Source organism: Protopterus annectens, chromosome 4.part0, assembly GCF_019279795.1.
Source record: "Protopterus annectens isolate FY-2018-M chromosome 4.part0, PAN1.0, whole genome shotgun sequence".
Lineage (NCBI taxonomy): Eukaryota > Metazoa > Chordata > Ceratodontiformes > Protopteridae > Protopterus > Protopterus annectens.
In genome coordinates, this window is record NC_056733.1 from 68,571,263 (window position 1) to 68,588,377 (window position 17,115).

General features: G+C 41.1%; 1 protein-coding gene across 2 annotated transcripts in view; it reads left to right on the plus strand.

Annotated features, from left to right (window-relative positions):
• RAB11FIP4 (RAB11 family interacting protein 4) overlaps positions 1-17,115 on the plus strand; it is a 600,425-nt gene that overhangs the window by 519,915 nt on the left and 63,395 nt on the right. The window lies entirely within an intron of this gene.

The window sequence follows — 17,115 nt, forward strand, 5'->3', positions numbered from 1 at the left end:
TTGAGCTTCTACTGTTTATCTGGCAGCTGTTAGCATGCATAACACTTAGTTTACCACCCTCAAGAACAGCATGGAGAACATGTAGACATGCCTTCCAAACCTGTCCAAGGCTCCTTGTCTGGAGAATAGCCCGCAGGACTTTGTAGTGTAATGCAGCATAAAGGCCATTTTATGGACTGCTGCAGCAACAATGGAATCTGGTTTGGGACACTCTCTGTCCAGCAGGACCAGGATCTGGAAAGATGGATGATCTTGTCTAGTTTGTGCATTTTTTATAACCATCTATACCATTTTGTTGACAGAAGGTACTACCAAGAAAGAAGGTTGGAGTATTACAAAATCTATTGCAAGATCCATTTGGGAGATGTCATAAGATCTGATAGTCATTGCCCCTTATACTTCATCATCTGAAAGACTTCCCTAAACTTAGCGTCATCTAAGGAGAGGGATGGGAATCATTGCCCTTGTTGTCTCCAATGTCCAGGGTGTGGAATGTCCAAGTGCCTCCTCTTGCATGTATGCTTCCTACTAGACCTTAAAGGTGGCAGGTAAAAGGATGATGAAGAAGCTTGTACTGCTCCAGGTGTCCAGAAATGATCCTGGAAAAGGCCCCCAGCCCCCCCCCCTTCTCTTGATTGAAAAGACTGATGGTTAAATGGTCAAGAAAATAAATGTTTCCTGTCAAAGCTGATGTCACAGTTGAAAAAAATCATTGGGTGTGGGGAAAATACAGAAAACAATGTATCGTCAGGATCAAGATCAATGCATCAAATATAGTGCCCAGCCCTGTAATCTAGCCTCCTACAACAGGATCGAATCACCTGTCAACCCCTGACCCAGTGTCAAGAGCCTTTAGCCCAAAGGATGGTAAAAGGACTAACTACAAAAGAACAGCATAGCAGTTATTGAGTAAAGTTGAAGGATGAGATGATAAAAAAAGAATCATTAAACTGTCAAAAAAATAAATAAAAGTAAAAGGAATATTCTGACCATAGAGACTGACCAGTTAGAAGAATAGGATTCAGGAACTTCATTTTTCTCACAAAATACCAGACTTTTTTTAAGATGTACTCTGGGGCAGTTTCTCTGATGCTAGAATGACAGTCAGCAAAAGAGATCAGGAAATGATGTGAGTTGGCAGAGCATTGTGGATAAAAGGAGAGAGGCTAGTATCCTGGGAATGTTTCTAATGTCAAGATGACTAATGGCCTGCAACTTTTGTCCTATTGTTGATGAAGGTGGATCTCTTCTTACCATATCATTTGTTAGAGCAGTGGATTGGGTAAGGAAAAGCCAAGAAATTTCAAAGACCAAAGGCAAACTTGAAGAGTTCTGATCCTTAAATTAGATGATGTAGTGTTTGAAATCTATAGAGACAAACAACCCACATACACTATTTGGGTGATATGATGAATATGTAAATGTGACAAGAAGGTCAGTAAGCTCAGAATAGCTTGAGTTATTAATCAGAAATTCAAGCAAGAGGACAAGTAAGTCAAGACTCTACACCTTTTTTATACTTTGCCTTGGTTACATTTTATATATTAACACACTGGTTTAATTTAACAGAGAATGATTTTACCAGCTTTTCCAAATACTGATGTAAAAATTCTTAGGGGATATAAACAGGCTAATAAGTCTGAGAGACATTTTTCGCAGACTGGTTGACTTCATGGAAACTGCTTTATCAGGTAACAGATAATAGTCTTCATGTGGGATCAGGCTCCTCAACCTCAGAGAATTAAATGCCCTATCAGAAGGTCAAAAAGAGGAATACATTCTTATTTTTCCCAGTAGTGAGTTTTTAAATACTAGACCATATATAGTTACTGACAGAGAATCTGTGTATACACCTAATTTATTTATTTAGTAAGATATGTATCCATAGTCTGACTTTATTAGGGGCATTAATAATCTAGGAGAAGCAAAGGTAAATCTGAGGGCCTAAATTGTAGCAGTCGAGACGTAGTTTGAGATTTGTTGCATTCCATGATTTGACTTTTCTATTTATTCTAAGTGCACAAGGAAAATTTTGCTGAATAAATAAAATTATTTATCTACAAATTTGAGTACACTTTTTTCAAAAAATGTACTGTTTCCCCTACTGTATGCATTTTACTAATGTTGTAGTTGCAGTATATGTTAACATCTTCTGACTATTTTGTAAATATTACATATAGGCATTTAATTCAATCCTTACCTTTCATGAAAATTGCCTAGCACAGTTTGGTCAATTTGAGAAACAGCAACAGAGAATGCAATTCAGAGACAGGTATGGCTGCAGTTAGAAAGACCTCATTATCAGTTCATTGCCATGTCTCTGAATCAAACAGTAGTGCTTTCAGACCTAACCAAGCTTGCATTCTTCCTAGCAGTCCATGCACTGTGTTAAGAATCTCCTGCATGCATTCATACACACATGCTCACACACATAAGCATCTGCACACAAATTCATGTTAATACAAATACAGGCACGCACACACACACACACACACACACACACACACACACACACACACACACACACACACACACACACACACACACACACACACACACACACAGACACTTGATCACTTTCAGGGAAACAGTCAGTCAAGACACTTGATCACTTTCAGGGAAACAGTCAGCCATAAGTCAAACTATCTCACACACACACACACACATTCATGCAGCCTCATTCATGCCCCTACAGATACTTTCACACATGAGTACACGTTAACTTCCCCACCCCCATATCTTCACTGAATTTAGATGCACCTTGAGTACTACCATAACAGTGAATGGGTGACAGCCATGATTTTGCAGCAGTCAGTGTTTCCTCCTACAGTAAAATTTTATTCATCTGAAATCAGAAGCTGCAGACCTTTCCAGAGGAGAGCACGTGGCTATTTAGTATTAGCCACTCCTCCCTCAAACTGCTGTATTAGCATGAGACTTCTTCCATTACTTTGTTGTCTGCACTGAGCTGTCCACACTGAAGCCCCTGTGAGGTGGAAAACTTCAGAGCCTGTGCAGTGTCTAAATTCATTCTAAACCTTTCTGAATCCTCAGGATCAGTAAGTTATGATGTTGAACTGTCTATTTTCAGATTTACTGTGACTATGATTATTAAATATCAGAGTTAAAATGTAAAAATCTATAAAATGTTTTTGACATTAAGCACCTTTTATAGGTAAAACGTGACAGGAAATATCATAAAAAGAGCTTGAGTGGATAACAATTTGAAATGTCAAATGCTAGAGCAAGTACCGAACTACAAAGACTGAATGGCTGAAAGAAGGGACTTGCATATATTAAGTCTGAGATGCCCTTTCTTGGAATATTCCTTTTTCTCCAAGGTATGGAGATGTTAGAATTGGAATATACAAGGTTGTGTAGGTGTGGGGTGCTTGTCACCATGCAGAAAGAAGTTTAAAGGAGAAGGGTGATTTTTGAGATTTGCTCTTCTCCTGTGTTTTTGCTCTTTTTTTTCACTTGTCGGCATTCGTCATTTTGATTGCCAGTATTTCCGTAGGGATCCACTTGAGTGCAGTATCGGGACTGCAATAAGGAATAGGAGAGGATAAGAGGAGGCTGTTAATAGAAAGTATGAACTGTTGATGGGAAGTCAGAAAGATAATTGTATGTGACTAGGCTTAAAATTATCATGTATGTGACTTGGAACCATGTAAACAGCTGTTTTTATAAACAGAACAGGTCTCTTTGTGGGAAGTTTTTGTAATGATGCTGTAATACTTTTTCTTCATTAGATCAGGCATGGAGGAACAGATTGCAGTTATTCTACATTGTTTTGTCCATGCCTTGCTGCTTGATCACATCATGCTCTTCTGCAAGCCTAACCTAACATGCTGAGTCGTCACTCAGTTTTAGCTCTGAAAGTGACAGATTCACCAGGGTCACCAAATTACAGTTGCAAAAGGCAACAATGTATAACCCCCCCAGAAAGAATGGCTTGTAATCTGTGAGGCTGTCAAGCAGCGTGATCTGGTGGGCTCATCTAAGGGTGAGTGGCAGACTATGCGACACAACAGAACAGTGACAGTTCTTTAGGAGAAATAAACATTCAAAGTCTTACGCAAATCTTCATACGACATGAAGTGGTTATTTCTTCATTTTGCTGGGGGACAGAGCAAACATCAATATGGTAGCATTACAGAGGTGTAGTTGTGGTGGGGTGAAGTGAATAGCCACCCTTGGTGAAAACTGTTATGGTGCACAACTGGCAGATCCAGATTGGTCTTCAGTGCATTACTAGCATTTTGCAAATGCTGGTATTGCATTTCTGGTTAAAACTGAAGAACTGTATCTCTCTGTCTTCAGGGTATTACCGACATTATGAGAAGAATGCCAGTGTTGCATTTGTGGTTAGACTTCAGAATTGAAGTGCTGTAGCATTCCATGTTTGGTATAAACTGCAGCAGCTGTTTGCTACAAATAATGTAGCAAGCAGTTTGCTACAGTTTCAAAGGAGAGAAGTGTTTTTCATTTTACTCCTCAAGCCTGAGCACAGGAAAACTGGGAGTGCGCCAGACTGGGGGGACAGCACTAAGCACAAGAATAGTTAGCTATACCTCTGCAGAATTGTGAACTTAGACTACCATGGAGCATTTCATCAACACAGTCAGTTAATGGTACTGTATTTACAAAGCATGATTTATTTGTACATATGTCAAAGTGACAAATAAATGCCACAAGCCTAACCAGGTTTGAAACAGCAAAACTTGCAGTCTCTAAAAAACAGTCTCAAGTGAAATAAACGCATAGCCTCCAGATAGCTATATGCTGTCAAGAAGATTTGGAAAGTACATGTTTGACACGATCACTATTGCAATAGCCATTGCATATGGTATGTATCCTACCAAGGATACCATACATCTGACTTCTACAAAGCATTAAGATGGATATCCAGATGTGCCAAAATGAGGCAACTTTTCTGAATTCAAGAACAACCCTACCATAGTGCTTTTGTGTCTGTTCATTCAGAAACATTACTCAAAATGTACACACACAATACGCATTGTGGTAACCTTTATAAATCCCCCCAGAACAGAGAGGAAGAACCGTAAAGCTGCAAGTAAAGTCATGTCAGAAGAGAAAAAGGGAGGATACCCCACCCTGGCCTGTGAAGGGAATAAATAAATGAAGGAAGGAGGGGGGTGTGGCAACAATGATCTAGTGTAAAATCTACTGTTATGTTAAGTAAACTACATAACTGTACTAGGCTCTTCATTAGATCATTCTTACAGTAACCATCCCATATGGGACGATTACCAAAGCTAAAGAAAAAAGGGTAGATGGAGAAGGAATGGAGTGCAGGATTCCCTGAACTACAGCCCTGTTGAAGTCTGGCATAACTCTACACATAGCATCTAGAGTGTAAAGTTTGTCAAACATATGAACCAAGGGCTAAGTTGCTGCTTCTAATATAGGCACAGAGTCTACCCTTTTCAAGAAAATCCAGAATGTGACAGTTGCTGTAGCAAGTTCCTTGACATCCTGAGGCAGATTTTCTCCATGACTGGAATAGCAGAACTGAATGGAATGGGAAAACCAAGTTTGTTTAGGTACTGGCTTTCCATTTTTCTTACCTTCAAAAGACACAAAAGTTGTTTATGAATATCCAGGCAAGGAAGAAGCCTTTTGCCTTTGATTTAAGGATCAGGATGGAAAACAGGAAGCTTTACAGACTAATTAAGAGTAAATTCAGGGACAAATGTAGACATAAAGGTATGGGTTGATTCAGAGGCTCACTTTGTCCTTATGGAAGGCCCAAAAAGGCTGAATAGGAATAATACCCATCTAGCAGAAGTTAAGTCTACCAGCAGGACAGATTTCTAGGTTAGAAACTTTAAAGAAGAACTGGCTGCAGATTCAAAGGATGGTAGAGTTAATTGTTCTAAAATAAAATTCATATCCCAGGAAGGATCCACCTTTTTTTCATTGTGGTCTCATATGCAAAACCCACTTTAAAAATTGTTTGATGTCTGACAAAGAGGGGGAGAGGATTCAGTGGCAGTCAAGCTAAAATGACCGAGAGGTGTACGGAAGGCCACAGTTGAGCATTTCACACATGTACTGGAAAACCAGGGATGCTCCTGCTTGAGATCGATCCAGTTCTCTGCTTTGACATCAACAAGAAGATCGCTTCCAACATTTGGATAAATACGATTTTCTATTAGCAGGTTTTGCTTGCCTTATTCAGCACCTGTTGCACGTCACAGAAAAAAGTGCCTATAAGGGGTCAAAATCCTATGACCCATAAAGTTAGACTGAAATGTTGAATGTGTTGGGATGAATCAGAGAGCCCTTATCCCATATGATTAAGTCCACTGTGAGGAAACCTTTGGTAATTGCCCCTGACCACCTGCGTGAGAAGGGAGTACCTGTGTTGTCTGGACCAAAAGGGAGTTGTCAGTAACAGCTTTGATTATTCCTTTCTGAGGTTTTGAAGGATTTTGGGAAAAATGTAAAGAAACATCCTTCTTCAGGGACTGAGAACACATCCATCTTCCAGGCCTCAGTGTAAGGTGATGTAGAGCAGGAGAGTTTCAGTTGTCTGTTTAAATTGAAGGCAGACAGTTCTGTTTGTGGGTCTCCCCTTTGGTGGATTATCTGTAGGAAGACCTCTCAGTGTAACTGCAACTTGTGAGGGTTTAAGATCTGCTCAAGGAGTCTGCTGTGTTTTGCTCATGGGAAGTAAGTTGCCTGAAGAGAAAAGCTGTGATTAATTGCTAAATCCCAGACAATCATGGCAATTCTGCAAAGGGGGTAAGTTCTTGTTCTTCCCTATCTGTTTATATACCACATCACAGTGGTGCTGTCTGTCACCACTAGTAGGGTTCTTAAAGACTGCAGTTGTTTTAGAGCTTAAATGGAATTTACAAGAGCCATCATTTCCTTCATGTTGATGTTTTTGTGCCAGTGCAAACCCTAGAACTTTTAGAAATTCTCTTGCAGTTAAAGTTGTCTGAAGAGAAAAACTGAGGAAGTGCTGATGAAAAACTTACATTTTTTCTGTAGTACTAATTTGTGCTTCGAACAAAGGATGAAGTCACCAGTCATTAGTTGCTGTGAGACCCTCTTGCAGTATGTTAACCAACGTCAATTGTCAACGTACAGTTGTCTGCAAACCTGGTCAGATACAGGCATTCTGTCTTTGCCTGGACCTCTGAGAAGTAGATGCCAAACGGTAGGGGTCCCAGGACAGATGCCTGGGGAATTCGACTAGTGACATGTCTACTATTGGAGGTGGAGACATTTATTTTGACCTTGAGGGTCCTGTCGGTGAGCCAGTTGGCCACCCACCTGATAAGAAAGGGATTTACACCAAGTTGTGTTAGCTTTTCGATGATTCCCAAGTGGGGGACTATGTCAAAGGCCTTGGCCAAGTCAAGAAAAGGTGTATGTACTGATTTTCCCTCATCTAGGGCCTTGGTGACAGTCTCAAAGAAGTCAGCCAAGTTCAATAGGCAAGATCTGCCCTCAACGAATCCGAACTGGGTGGGGTCAAGTGCTTGGATATTGCCTATATTCTTGTTTATGAGATCCATAATAATAATAATAATAATAATAATAATAATAATAATAATAATACGCTCCATGGCTTTACAGATCAGACTTGTCAAGATAATGTGGTGATAGTTTCCAGGGTCAGTAGTGGCACCACCTTTGTGCAAGGGGATGACAATGGTAGTTCTCCACTCTGCTGGAATGAAGCCTGTATTTAGGCTGTGTTTGAATTAGGTGCTCAATGGCAAAGCCAGCTCTTGCTGGAGATAGTGCAGAATACAGTCAGGGATACTATCAGGTCACATGGAAGCTGTGTTCTTTACCTTGGATAGGGCCTTTAACACTTGATCTATGGAGATTTGAGGTGCAGGACAAGTACTGGAGATGTTGAAAGGCCTTTGGCGGTACAGGGGGGTGAAGTTTGCACTGATCCTATCTGCTAACAGGTTGGCTAAGTCAGCAGAATCAGTATAAGTGATACTGTTAAGTACTAATACAGAGCAAATCTGGGCTTTGCCATGGAGGTTCCTGATGTAACTGAAGAAGGCTTTGTGGTTTTCCTTTCTTTTAGAAGCTAGTTTTGATTCATAATTGGCTTTGGAAGTTTTTACTATTGATCTAATTTGCTTGTTGAGGCTAAGGAGGGAGTTCTTCCAATTTGGAATTTGATCCTTTTTACCCTTGGACTGCAGTTTCTTCCTTTTATTGTAAAGACTGTTGATAGAGTATGTCCACCAGACTGGTTTGTGTTTCCTTGAGGAGCAAGTTTTAGTTCTGTTGGGTATGGCTGAGTCCATGCAGTTGTACAGGTGCTCATATACTGCATTGGCGTACTGTTTAGCATGGTTGTCTGCATCCTCTGAGGGGGGCGGCGGTATGAAGCTACAGATGCTCTCCCTTAGGAGGTTGTAGTCAGCTTTTGAGAAGTTTTTTAGCTTGATTACGACTGGGGGGGGGGGGTGTTGGGTGGAATAGAAACTTAGAATGAGACAGTCCGATGATCTCATCTCACTAGGGAAGAACATACTATGGAAGTGCTGCAGCAGTCGCCCATTTTGGTGAGAACCAAGTCCCCTTGTGGGGGATGAGATGAGTTGGTCTAGTGCATTAGAACTGATGAGATCAAGGAATCATTTAGTGAGTGCATTATTGCAGGAATAGTTTGCCCAGTCTATGGTGGGGTAGTTGAAGTCACCAACGATCAGGGTGTTAGGGAGTACTGTAATGGAGTCAAGTAGATCCAGGTAAGAGGACTGGGTGTCCTGAGTCATGGTGGGGGTCTATAGCTGGCTATAACTTGGATGGGTGTCTTGCCAACTGTCAGTTGCACCTGAAGTAGTTCCAGTGGATCATGCTTGCAAACTAGTCTGGAGGTGTGCCTCTCCTTAATGAAGATAGTGACTCCACCACCCTTAATCTTCCCAACTTCATTTTGGGGTCAGAATGTGTGGAATGAAGTATAGCCTGGTAAGGCAGAGGTGCTCTCCGCAGCCCTGAACCAAATTTCCGTGACGGCACAGACATCAGCATCTTCCATTGCAAGGAGAGCCTCCAGTGAGTGCATTTTCAGGTTAAGGCTCCTAGCGTTAAGCAGCATGACCTTCAGTTTGCTTTTTGACAGATCTTTTATGTTGGAAGATTTGTCTTTGGTACATTGCCTAAAAAGGCACAATGGGAAAGGCGAGAGCATTGACCAGGATCTGGAATCCCAGTGGTGACAGGTGGAGGCCATCTCTGGCAAAGCATTGAGGCCTGTCAACCATGTCATCCTAGGCAGACAGATACTGGATCCCCTTGGAATAACACCAGAAACTAAGACAGTTGTTGAAGTCAATGGCTTTTTGCTGGTATTGTGGTATCATTCTTGGTGAAGGTAGGATGCTGCTTAGGGCTAGGGTCATACCTGCCTGGGGCACATACTCTGAGAACTTAGTCATGTCTCTCTTCATATAGTCCAGAGAGGTATATTTCAAATCATTCACATCAATGTGGACAATGGCAGAATCATACTTGTACTTGTTGTGGAGAGAGACTTAAGTGCGTGCATGATGCGGTGGATTCTGGTACCAGACAAACAACTGACCGTGGCCTTCTCCTTGTCAAGTTTGGTGAGGTGGACATTGGTGTGTCTCATAATTGAGTCGACAATGACTAGTATGTTTGGTTTATTGTTATGCCTAGTGGGCTGTGATGGTTTATTGTTCTGCCTTATGGGCTGTGTTTGTGAGACACTGGTGTGTTGTCTGCTGTGTGTGATGTGTTTTGTATTGTGTGTGGAATGTTTGTGAGTGTGTTTTGGAGGTCTCTGTGTTTCAGTAAGTTTTATTGAGGACCTCTGCATAGGTGAGTGTGTGTTGTGCTTGGCTATGTGATGTGAGTGGTGTGGTGTTGTGCTGGTAATCTCCTCTTTGTTAGGGGTACTGACTGTGGTGTGAGAGAGCATGGATTCCAGGTTACTGATGTAGATGCATTTCACACAAGTAGAAGAATTATGTGCTAGGAGAAGAGGGCTATCAGTAAACATGAGGCAGTTGCTATACTGTCTCAGTATGCCCATGTCGACCATGCTGGCAAGAGAAACTGATGGGAATTATCCAGACATTAGTGTTCCAAATACTTGGACGGATTTGTGGAGAGAGGGTTTTGATAAGGGTTTGTCCACAAGAGTGTAGACCACAAAAACCTTCTTAAATGTAAAGTAACTGGCCAGAAGCACAAGTGCTAGAACCAAAACTTAGATGCTTAGAATATCAGATAAATTTAGTAAGGTTACTTGTTGTGTCTTTCGGCTTTTCCCGGTTAGGGGTCGCCACAGTGGAACTCCAGTCTGCTAATGATTGGCAGTAGATTTTTACGTGCCGAGTTACCGGCCCTGACGCACAACCTTCAATGAAGGTAAGCCCATTCACGCATGTCTCCATACAGAAGATGCTCTAGCTGAGAATCAAACAGGACAACGTCTTACTGTGAGGCGACAACGCTACAGCAGCACCACCACCAAAGTTTAACAAGCAGTAATAAATGCAGCAGAATAAAAGCACTTGAACACTTAAGAGCATGCAGCAAAAATAAGATGTTAAAGTAGGAAGAACACAATTACAGTGAAAGCAGCTGAATGAAATGTATTTTTAAGTGGAGAGGGAGAAACAGAAGATAGGTCAAGATTAAGAAACTAAGGGGGTTGGCCTTCCCAAATGCTGTCTGTACTCAATAGACTGAGATGATGAGATGGGACAGGAAGGACTGTCCAAAATCAAAGAAGCAAGTAGGTAATCCTTCCCAAATGATATCACTGCACTCAGTTGAGTGATCAAATGAGATGGGTCTGGGAGGAGTGTCCACAGTCAAAGAAGCAAGGGGGGGGGGTAGTCCTTCCTAAATAATCTCACTGAATTCAGTAGAGTAAGCAAATGAGATGGGAACGGGAGGAGTGACAAAAATCAAATTTACAGCAGGGGCGGACAATTCCAAAGCCACCAAGTTTAAGAGTACAGGAACACTTGGGTTGCAACACTTGGGCAAGAGTGCTGGAAAAACAAACAATGCAGACAGAAAGCAGAGGACAGAGGCCAGCAATAAACAATCAAGCAAGTATATCAATGTAGTACAGTACAAATCAAGTGTAAAAAGTATACTTATCAGTTTGGTATATCAGATAGTCATAGACTTAATTAGCTCTGCTATATCAGCTCTGCACAATTCCATAGAAATGTAATAAAAATAAAATAGAATAAACAAAATCTGACTGATACACCGCAGTCCGCGCTTTCATTCATCTCCATGTGAACTTCATCAGAACTGTTCTGAAAATCAAACCTATACCCACAGTGTAAAATTTGCTTGTAACTACCAGCTTTTTAAATTTGTTGGGAGGGTAACTACCAGCTTTTTAAATTTGTTAGTAAGAGGTTGGGAGGGTGGCCTAATGGTTAAGGTGTTTGCCTTACAAACACAAGGTGCAGGGTTTGAATCTCACAGGAGATAATTGACTAAGCTTAAAATGTCTCACAAGGGCAATTAGCCTAGTACAAATCTATGAATCTAATCTATGAATAATCTTTATTATTGCTGTTATTAAAAGAAACATATCTGCAATTAGTTGCATATTTGTTGTGAAACATCACATCATGCAACATTAAATAGATTTCTGTAACTCCTAATTATCAGGATTCCAATTGTGCTATTACTTTTCACTATTTTGGCATAACTGTACATTTCCCAGGGATGTTTCTAAACAGCTCTCATATTTTATATATATATATATATATATATATATGTATATATATATATATATATATATATATGTATATGTATATAAATCTGGGAAAAGGACAACTTTGTTGAGCACCTTTCTGGCATAAGAAAGGCGCTTAAATTTTTGTTAAGCATTTCTCAGCACTGGTAAGCTCTAGTCACATGTTACAGCATAGCTGCAGCCAAGGCCAGCGAAGACAGAACAACAGCGAGAATCTAAAAATCCTTTTAATGCTGCAAAACTGCTATACACATCAAGCTCTCTCTCTCTCTCACAGATGCACATACGCGCACACACACACACACACACACACACACACACACACACACACACACACACACACACACACAGTCACACCAGCAAACAAAGTGTGTCATCATGAAGTGTCTAACAGCTTCTGGAACTCTTCTTGGCACTTAGCTTCTGGCTTCCATCTGTGGGCAGTGCTAACTGATTTATAGGTATTGAAGCTGTGAAATACTTTAGGCTCTTGTGAAATCTGGACAAAGCCAAATGTAATGGGGGTACAAAGATCCAAAAATAGAAACACATTTTAAATATTGCTCTTATAAACTTGAAACTTGCTGTAGTAAAAGGTTTTGTGTTACTATGCATTTTCTAAAAGATATTAAGTCCGACACTCAGTCTGTCATTTAGTTAATTCAGTCCTCCGTGATTTCCCCAAAAAACACAAATTTTGTGAGGAAGAGACCAAAAATATGAGGCCTCCATTCTCAAGGTGAATTTCTTCACGTCCATGTCTTGTGCATGTAACGACTTGTATATTATTGTAGTCCTGATCATAATCACTATTCTAAAATCAGTATTTCCTCATCTAAGATGAAAATTGTGTATATCGGTCAGTCAGTCAAAACCCTGCTCACAACATCTTTTAATTACCATCTATGCCCCAACATCCATACTGTCAATGTGCACCACTTTCTACAGCCTATCCTATAAGCTCCTTTTCATTACTGTTATATCATTTCCTTGTAGTCTTTACAGTGCACATTTTTCTAGCCTTTCTGATAAAAAGCCTTACATCAGCAAATAGTCATCCATGTCTGTTTCTTTGTCCTGTGGCAAAGTAGTGCCAAGAAATACCTCCTCTCTGGCCATTTCTACCCTTAGTGCATAGTCAACTTAGCTTATTTACTTTCTTTATCCAATCCTATACAGATCTATGTCAAAATAAATTATATTTTTCTTCATCAGTTTACCACCAACTATCTTATTTACTATCTAACATCCACTTCATAAGCCTTCCAGTACTGCAAAACCTACCCAAGGGAGGCTAAAGTTATTATTGCTCAATGCCAGGAGTCTAACGAATAAACTCCACTCCCTCCATGTTTTCCTCACCCTGGAGAATGCAGACATCTATACAGTTACTGAGACATCAGTTTAAAGCTAAAGAGAGCACTGCAGCAGTGCAAGGCTACAGTGCCTTCCACACATTTAGGCCAGCTACTTCACAGGCAAAGATTAAAGGTGGATGTGTCTCAGTCTACATCAGTAACAAGGTCAGCTCAAGGCTGATCAAACAGAATGATGGGCTGAAGCTTCTCCATGTGCAAATTACCATGGGCAAAGGCACAAACCACATCTTTGCTTAGTATAGGACACCCTCTATAACCCAGAAGTCCGTAACTCATACTTAACCTTACTGGAGAAACTTGCCATTGAACCGAGTACCACATTCATGGGCAGCGTTTAACTAACCCACTATAAACTGGGAATCATACCGCATTTAACTAACCCATTATAAACTGGGAATCATACACAACCCCAAATCTAGAGGCCTAGCAATTCCTAACATTTGTAAGTATTATAGCTTCATAAGTGTTTCGGCTAACAACCACAAGGACCTTTTTAAGCATAGCTTTCCATCCCAAGTCTGTGACAAGTTCTGGTACCCTTGATAAGTGTAAGCAGGGGCCTGGGAGATGAATCATTTACAGGTTGCCTGTGTCCATTAGAGATATAAGTACCAAATAAGGAATGAATTTCCTGTTCCCCATACAATTGCCCAAGTTGTACATGAACTGGGTTAGGGAGGAACTCTGCATCACATGGATGGAGACCCTGTTCCAGAGAAGGGATAGTCTCTGAGATACACAGGTACTGTTTATATCACAAGCAAGATTTAAGTGTTTAGAACAGGTAATTCTGGTGCTGTTTGGTTTGCAGATATGAAGGAGGTCCATCAGGGTGGGGTCTAACAATGCCTTGTATGCCAGGCATAAATCTCCCGTGAACAGCCTGTAGGAGACAGGATACAGTGATAGGGCCTTGAGGCAGCTTGCATAGGACATGTTACTTATGCCCTGTATGCTTTTATTGAGGAACCTCTGTGGGCATTCCATTTGTTGGATATGTGTGGTTAGGTACATACCAAATAAGTCTGATGAATGCAAAATACAATGGAACAATGACTTTCTTGGACCTAGATGCCATACCTTTATTTGTAAGTTGCACAACATAGAATAGTTTCATCACTACTTTAGACATGTGATGATCAAAGGCTAGATTAATGTCTGTGTGTGCCCCCAAGGCCCTATTACTGGGTCAGTTCTTAGGGGTGTGTTGTCAATATAATAGTTACAAGGGGTGGATGATTACCCAAAGGATACTACTATGCATTTCTTGGCATTTAGTTTTAATCCATGGGTCTGACATCAGTTATTGGCCATATCAGCCCTTACTGAAGAACATTTGTGTCTGTGGGGAATTCCATGACTGCTACTAATTTGAAGTCATCTGTGAATTTAGTCAGCCAGAGGCCATTGACATTGGCCTTGACTTCAGAGAAGTAAATGCCAAAAAAGAGTGGTTCCCAGACTGATCACTGAGGGACTCCGCTTGTGACTGGCATCTCTGTAGAGGTGTATTCCTTAATTGTAATTTCCTGGGTGCTGTCTGTGTGCCAACCAGCTATCCACCGAGGTGACATATGGATTTATACCTAACCTCTTGAGTTTGTCAACAGTGCCTGCGTGGGGTATTGTGTTAAATGCCTTTGACAGGTCAAGGTAGGTAGTGTGAACCATTTTTCCCTCATTCATTGCTTTGGTGACCTTCTCAAAGAAGTTCATCAAGTTGAGTAGGCATGACCAACCCTTGACAAAACTAAATTGGGTTGGGTCCAGTGTCTGGGGGCTTCTTATGTCATTAGTGATCATTTTCAAGATAAGCCTTTCCATGGCATTGCATATGAAACTGGTAAGACTCATGGTTCTGTAGTTTCCAGGGTCTGTAGATGGCCCACCTTTGTGCAGAGGAATGATTGTTGCTGTTCACCATTTGTGAGGCATGAAGCCTGTTTGGAGGCTACAGCTAAGTAGCAATTCCAGAGGGCCTCATGGGTCATGTTTTGTGGAATTTAGAAAGTATCTTGGGATATTCTCTGGACCCTTTGATGAAGTGTTCTTCACCTTAGAGACAGCATTAAGGACCTGTTCCATAGTGATAGCAGGGAGAGTTATATTTGATGGTATTTCCTGAGGGAAGGTTGAAGGAGAGAGAGGGATAAAGCTGGAGCTGAATTTATCAGCTAGTTAGTTTGCTATATTTTCTGGCTTCGCATAGGCAGCTCCATTAACAATGAGCTCTGCACACAACTGTGTATTGCCTTTGAGGTTGTGGACATAGGTAAAGAATGCCTTTTGTTTGTTCTTGGCCTGGGAGGCCAAATTTATCTCAAATTTAGCTTTGATAGACTCTATTTGTTCTCTCAGTTGTTTGTTTAGTTTGATGAGCATGCTTTTATCGTGCTGGGTGCTGCACCTCCTAATTTTTGCCATGATTTTCTTCCTTCTGTTGTTATACAGCCTACTGACATTGTAATTCCACCAGGTTAGCTTGCTTTCTGAGTTACTTCTGTACTTCCTCCTGGTGGGTACAGCAGTTCAATGAAGGCAGCAGTGTTATCAGGGTTTATGACAACTTGAAATTTTGCCAGGTTACCACTCAGTAGTAGGAAGTTAGGCTCAGAGTAGTTCCTGAAGATTCCAGGGTTAGCTGGGGTTCCAGGTTTTATTTTTACTTCAAAGGAGACCATTTTGTGGTCTGACCTGATCCAGTATTTTTGCACCCCTACTTGGTATATTGACAGTCTGGTCCAAGGAGTTTGTGTTTACGCAATCCATGAATCTCTATGTCTGTATGTTTGGTGTCGTATATGATCCCCAGTTAATAGTGGGAGTAATTACATTTGCCCATGAATATGGTTTTAGGTTGCATGGTGAGTGTCCCCAATACATTTATATACATATTATGGGTTTCCTGGGTCATAGAGGGGGACCTGAAGCTTGGAAGGAAGTGGTGTGGGATTTTGCCTATGGTGATATGAACATGTTGATGCTCAAGTGCATCTTCCTGTTTGACATACTGGAGCTAGTCCTCACTAACATGGGAAGATACTGCAACTTCTCAGGCCAAAGACACACTACAAGGCTTTCTTTAACTATGTCTGTAACCTTAAAGGTTGTTGTGAATTGCAAAACCTACATGGAGCCAGATGATACAGTAAATTTATTGGCTGACAGATTCAAATCCAATTTTACCCCCTCTCCTCCCCCAGACAACCCTCACGAAATGCTACTGAACATAATCCCCAACCATCACTAGGAAGCAAGTCATAAATGCACTCTTGAAGGCCAAGAAAATTGCATAATTGGTCCCTGACAATGTCCCAGGATGCCACCTAAATAGCATAAAACATGGCCTATCAGAACCACTGGAGTCACTATTGAACCCTAGCCTTCAGTCAGGCTTTGTGCTACATGAATGGAGAACTGCAACAGTCATCCCTCTGCATAAGGGCAGGCCTTCTATAGACCCTGGGACTATAAACCCATTAGTCTGACTAGTCAAGGTCATGGAAACGATTAATAATGACATTGGAAACTTCATACAGTGCTTCCAACCCAGTTTTTTTTTCAAGGGAAGATCATGCTTACACAGTCTAGAAGACATCTTTGAGAAGGTCACCAAGGCAGTGGAAAGGAACAAAGCACTGTGTACTGTCTACCTTGACCTGGCCAAGGTGTTTGATACAATACCCCACTCGGGCATTATAAACAAACTCATGAAATTAGGCAAAAACACCTATGTAACATACTGAATTTCCAACTTGCTCTCAAATTTGACCCAAGAAGTTGGGATAGGGGAACATACCTCCACAGAATCACTCAGGGCTGGGTTCACTCTTTTCTGGCATCTAGTTCTCGGAAGTCAAGGCCAGTGTCAAAGTTGTCTGGCTGACCAAGTTTGCAGATGGCATTTAAGCATTTCATCTACTTGCCAGAAACCCGTATATATGAATGACAGCTGGTCAAAACTTCAGC